The sequence below is a fragment of the Megascapheus bottae genome, chromosome 4, assembly GCF_031878675.1.
Source record: "Megascapheus bottae isolate mThoBot1 chromosome 4, mThoBot2.hap1, whole genome shotgun sequence".
Lineage (NCBI taxonomy): Eukaryota > Metazoa > Chordata > Mammalia > Rodentia > Geomyidae > Megascapheus > Megascapheus bottae.
The window spans coordinates 44,135,108-44,141,972 of NC_143512.1; positions in this window are offsets into that span (position 1 = coordinate 44,135,108).

Here is a 6,865-nt window from a genome sequence, read left to right on the forward strand (position 1 = left end):
TACACTTAAGCCATAGCCCCACTTCTGGCTATTTCTGTTTATGTAGTACTGAGGAATCAAACCCAGGGCTTCATGAATGCAAGGCAAGACTCTACCACTAAAACATATTTTCAGCAACCCCCCCAAACTCTTATCTACAATTAAAAGCAAAAAACTTCAAGTGGAAGAGAGATTTAAGCAGTACAGTGCCAGCCTTGAATGAAAAAGCCAAGCAAGAACGCAAGCCTCTGAGTTCAAGCCTAAGTGCCAGCACACATAGAAAAAGGGGTTATTTGAACTTTTAAAACAATGTAATCTTGAGATTTTTTTAACTATTAAAATATAAGGCACCCCTTGTGTCTGGTTTGAGAAGAAAATCATATGAGCCATTGTTTGGCTTGATCACCATGATGACGATAGAGAAGTTATTGCTTATAGAGTGCTCACTATAGACTAGGTGTTCTGGCCGGGAGTTTGGCCTAGTGGTAGAGTGCTTGCCTAGCATGCACGAAGACCCGGGTTCAATTCCTCAGTACCACATACATAGAAAAAAGCTAGAAGTGGTGCTGAGGCTCAAGTGGTAGAGCTCTAGCCTTGAGAAAATCCAGGGACAGTGTTCAGGCCCTGAGCCCAAGCCCAGGACTGGCAAAAAAAAAAAAAAAGAAGTTAGACTAGGTGTTCTGTTAACTGCCTTACTTGCCTTAATGCACTTCAGTCAGGTGAAGCAGATTCTACTAGACATGAGGGAACTGAAGGCAAGAAAAGTCATTTGTCCAAGGTCATAAGGTAAGTGAAACCAACCATTAGGTCATTCTGTCAGTGATCATACAATAAGCCATTAGTATATTCAGAGCTGGTGTCCTATCAATTCCTAGCCACCCTTTTTAATCTATATTAAAGAAAAGAGCCTGGTGTGGTGGCTCACATCTATAATCCTACTCAGGAGGCTGAGCTCTTAGGATCACAGTTCAAAGCCAGCCTGGGCACTAAGTCCATGAGACTCTTATCTTCAATTAACCACCAGAAAATGGGAAGTGGCGCAGTGGCTCAAGAGGTAAGGTGATAGACTAGAGCTGAAGAGCTCAGGGACAGCACCCAGGCCAGAGTTTAAGCCCCACAACTGAAAAAAGAAAAAGAAGGGGGAAAAAAGACAGAAAGAAAAAAAACATATAATTATGTCAGATATACTCATGAGTATATCAATCCATAAGTTACAAAAGCAAGTTGAGAACAATCACAAAAACATCAACAGTTCTGCCTTAAGGAACTTGGATGGGTTTTAATTTTCAAAATTAGCCTCAACTAGAAGGGATCGCTACTACACTGTTGGTGGGAGTGTAAACTTGTTCAACCACTCTGAAAAGCAGTGTGGTGGTTCCTCAAAACATTAAACCTAGAGTTCCCCTATGACCCAGCAATCCCACTCCTTCACATTTACCCAAATGTCCAGAAACACTAAACCTATCAGCACAACCATGTTCATTGAAGCATTATTTACCATAGCTAAGATATGGAACCAACACAGATGTCCCTCAGTTGTCGGGGTCCTTCGTCCCCAGTCCCTCTTGAGGAGGGATGGGAAAAGCACACCCCAACCAGTCCAAGCCGCGAGAGGAGACGGCCCACTGTCCTCCCGCACTCAGCCTTGCTTCTCCGGAGCACGAACAGAAACGCCACACAGCTTCCTCAAGGCAGGAATCTCTCTCTCTCTCTCTAAAACTCCCCTCCTTATATTGGGTGCGGGAGCCTATCAGCACAACAGGTGGGCAGGATAAAGAGGTCCACTTGTTTACCCCTACTACAGGTCTCAGCAGAAAGTTATTAGAATGGCATTACTTGGCCCCCAACACCTCAGTAGATGAATGGATCAAGAAAAATGTGGCATTTATACACAATGGAATTCTATGCTGCCATCAGAAAGAATGACACTGTCCCATTTGCAAGGAAATGGAAAGATCTGGAAAAGAATCCTATTAAGTGAAGTAAGCCAGACCCAAAGGAACCATAGGCTCCATGGTTTTCTTCATTTGCAACAATTAGAATGCGTCTAGGATTTTCCTAGCAGAGAAGCGCAATAACTCAAAAGCTATGTACATACGGCTAGAAAGGATGACGCTAAGAGAAATGAACTCCAGGATAGGGAAACAAAGGAGTTTTATCCTTGTGGTTATTGTTTTTTAATGTACTATGTGAACTTATTTCTTTATTCTTTTTTTCCTCTTTTTCTTTACCTTTTTTTCTCTCCCCTATGGTTTGTCCTCTGTTGCTGCTGTATCTGTCTGTCTTCTTATTTTACCATGTATCAGCTTGCAAGAGCTACATAGCAAAAGACCACAACAAAGTGCTTAAATACTGGAACAAATTACCAGTTCAGGAGAACAGAAATCCAAGGGCTTAGCAAGGTTGGTGCCCTCTGAGGACTGTGAGGAAGAAACTGTTCCGTGCCTTTCTCACCTCGTGATTTGCCAAAATTCCTTGGCTAGTCAACACATTATACCAATCTCTGCCTTAAGGACCACATAGAATTTCGCTGGGTGCATTCCCTTTGCTACGAGGACCCAAGTCACTTAATCATTTTAACTTGATATCTCTATATAAAAACCCTGTCTCTAAATCAGATTCCAGACTGAGGTACTCAGTGTTAAAGAATTCATTCTATAAAAACTGTATACTTGGCTGGGAGTGTGGCCTAGTGGTAGACTGCTTGCCTAGCATACACGATGGCCTGGGTTCAATTCCTCAGGACACAGAAAATTCTGGAAGTGGTGCAGTGGCTCAAGTGGTTAGAGCACTAGTCTTAAGGAAGCCCCAGGACAATGGCTCCAGACCCTGAGTTCAAACCCCAGGACTGGCAAAAAAAAAAAAAAACTGTATACATGGGACTGGGAATGTGGATTAGTGGTAGAGTGCTTGCCTAGCATGCATGACACCCTGGGTTCAATTCCTCAGGACCACATGCATAGAAAAGATGGTTCTGTGGTTCAAATGGTAGAATGTGAGCCTTGAGCAAAAGAAGCTCAGGGACAGTGCCCAGGCCCTGAGTTCAAGCCTCAGGACTGGGAAAAAAATTGTACACATATATGGACATGCAAAATGAAATCTCCTTGTACACATACTTACACAATACAATTCTGTTTGTGCTGATTTAAAAAATGTAAAATAAAAGGCCTCACTCCATGAATTGAGGTGGGATTGTAATTCACCCTAAAATATCAGTGAAGGTCTGTGGGCTCAGTAAGTAGTGAGGTCATTTAGGGAGAGCAGGACATAAATCCAGTAGATGATGATAACGTTCTCCATGTGTAGAGAGAAATGTGCAAAACACATCTTTTGAAATCCCAGACTAAGCAACTCTGGCTGAATCACTATGTGAATCTCAAGTTCAGCCTAGATCCATAAATCCTAGAAGAAAAATCCAAGCCAATTTTGGGGTTTCTGACAAGTTCCAAGGGCTGAATGGATCAGACAGAATTTCTCTCGGTATTTAGGTTTATTGAGTCTAACTTGAAACTTAATGCAAATTCATGGAACACAAACTCCTTACAAATTGAATAGAAGCAAATGCAAGGTCCCCAGAGCCATCTGCAATGCACATGCTGAATGCTCAGGTTCTCAAATCTCAGTAACATGGTGGGGCAGGACAGGGAGGAACAGGCTGGTAAGGCCCCACCACCACCCCACCATCTCTGAAACACAGTACATTTGCATCTCATTGGATGAGACTTTTTCAAATAATGTAGCACACAAAGTAAGAATACTAAAAATCTCATTTTGTGAGCACATTTTAAGACACTAGAAATTTTCCTTACGTAAAACTTTGTCAAAACTTGTCAAACTCACCAGGTGCCAATAGCTCATATCCGTAATTGAGCTACTCAGGAGTCTGAGATCTGAGGATCATGGTTAGAAGCCAGCCTGGGTAGGAAAGTGAGACTCTTATTTCCAATTAACTACCAAAAAAAAAAAAGCCAGAGGTTAGAGCCATGGCTCAAGCTGTGGTAGAGTGCTAGCCTGGAGCAAAACAAAGCTCAGGAGAAGCACACAGGACCAGAATTCAAGTCCCAGGAATGGCACAAAGAAAAAAAAAAGTTGTAAAATATCAAGGCAGACAAGACAGGAGGCTGAAGACTATACTTAATGAAGTCTTTACTAAATTTTCATTAAGGGCAATCTGCATACTCCAGTAAATGTGTAAGAATAAAAAATCAAACTAGTGATGGAGGCATGGTCCAAGAGGTAGAATACTTTCCTAGCATACATGAGGCCATGGATTCAATCCCCAACACATGCCTCATTATATGTGTTTAAGACCCTGCATTAAATCCTTGGTACCAAAAAAGGAAGGGAAGCAGGAGAATCAAGTAATCTGAGTCACCATCATCAGTACCAGCATCTTGGTCAAATGTTGTGCTGTCGTAACGAAACTTACGTTGACATGGGTACCTACTACCTGTTAGAATAGGAGAATGAGGCCGGGTGCCTGTGGTTTACACCTATAATCCTAGATACTCAGGAGGCATACACACACACACACACACACACACACACACACACACACACACACACACACACGAGAGAGAGAGAGAGAGAGAGAGAGAGAGAGAGAGAGAGAGAGAGAGAGAGAGAGAGAGAGAGAGAGAGAGAGAGAGAAACAGAACTCTGTACAAGGAAACCAGGAAGGAAGGCAAGGTAGCAACACAGAGGCGTAACATCAGGCTCCCCCTACTACAGTGGCCTGGCAGGCAGGACACCAGGAGATGTTCCAGTTAGGCAGACTCCCCTAAAACTGAACGTGTTCATTTTGAATAGGACCAGCAGCCAGGATGCAGGAGCCCTTTATACATGGCCACCACCACGTATTTCTGATATTTAGGATATTTGTAGGTCAACAAAGGAGATGGATCAAGGCCAGTCTGTTAAGAATTCCTCCAGCAAAATTTTGACAATGTTCAAGTCTCATTCAAAGGAAAGCCTCCTTTCTAAATCCACCAACCTCTGCTAACTATTTTCTTATCTGTCGCTCCTTAACAAGGCTCCAATTGAAGCAGCAGCTCCTGGGACTTCCCTTGACTTCTTTCCCAGTTTTATTTCCTGGCTAAGATTCAAAAGACTTGGTTCTAGCATTGACTTAAATATCTTTAATTGTATCGTCCTGTTAACTTCTTGCCGTCCATCTGTTTTTACACCTGTCCGCATACTTAGATAAAATGCCTCTCTTTTCACCTGCAGAGAATATTTCTATCCAATTCCCTCCGGGAATTCTCCTGATACATCATTATCACCAACCAGGCTAATCAGAATAAACTATGTACTAGGGAGACACCTGGGAGGGGTTGACAGGAGACACCTGAACTCACAGAACATTCACAGAACATCTCCTTCTGGAGAACATCACTTTTGAGGCAGATCAAAAGCCAACACTAGTCCTGGACCTTTCAGTCGTATAAATCAAAACACAGAGAAGCGGAGACAGAGAGATACACATTGCCTACACAAGTTTGAAATTTCTGCATTCATACCACACCTTTCTTGGAAATGTGTTGTTCACCAGTAGAATGAGGCTAACACTTGATTCCAAGCTTCAGTGAGGTCGACTCTGAAAAGTATACAGACTATTCAAATACGAAGTGTTGTTGGTGCTTAATTTCTCTTTTTACTTCCTGCTGGGGTTCTCTGCATGCTAAAGTTAAAGCAAAAATTCTAGCTATTTGGGAAGTTGATGTCTGAGGAAGTTGATGTCAACGCCTTGGCAGGAAAGTCTATGAGACTCCTACTTCCAATTCATCACCAAAAAGCCAGAACTAAGCCAGGCATAGTGGCTCACGCCTGTAATCCTAGCTACTCAGGAGGCTGAGATCTGAGGATCAAGGTTCAAAGGCAGCCCGGGCACAAAAGAACCCGAGGCTCTTATCTCCAATTAACCTCTAGAAAACAGGAAGTGGGGCTTGGCTCAAGGGTAGGGTGGTAGTCTTGAGCTGAAGAGCTCAGGGACAGTGTCCAGACCTAGTTCATGCACATAATCCACAAAAAAAAAAAAAAGAAAGAACTAGAGAGGTGTGGATCAAGTAGTTGGGCAAGAGCCAGAAGCAAAAGAAAGCTGAGTGTATTAGCCCTAATACTAGCTTATACATGGATACACACACACACACACACACACACACACACACACACACACTTTTAAAGCATAAAGCATAATATACCAAAAGAATATTTCCATTACCTGATACTCCTGCTCTGCATTAGGGACTTCTGATCCCATCTGTTTTAAGGAATTTTTTATAAAATAGAATTCTTTGAAACCAAATCAGCAAACTTCTATTTCGATGAACCATTTGTTCTCTCGGCCACAAAAATAGCTTCTGCAAATAAATCCTATGTTAAAAATGGTATTTGTGAAAACATGTTATGTGTGATATACACAAACATGCTTTGGAAATAAAATTGCCTTGTAACTTTGCTGTTGATTTTTTTTTCATTCTCATTACCACTAATTGAAATTGTACTCTTCCTGGCTTCTTGATCTTGAGACTTTGCTCAAAAAAAGGCTCAGCCATGTGAAGAGCCAACATGGAAAGCTCTTTGATCTTTACTCAAACAGCAGATTTTCTTTTCAATAATCAACTGCTCATTTTATTTCCAAAGTTCTCTTTTACCTGTTTCTGTTTCTCCCTTCCTTTCATGACTTCTCAATCTAGATTTGAAATTTGTTTGATTAACTCTATTGCAATATTTATTCCTTTCTCAATACCTTTATAGGAATTTATCTGTTGCCTGTGAACAATAAAAAGCAAAGAAATGGGTTTGGAGGTTGCATTCTTTAAAACTGACAGAGCCAGGTGTGGTAGAACATATCTGTCACCCAACATGCAGAAGGCTAAGACAGGAG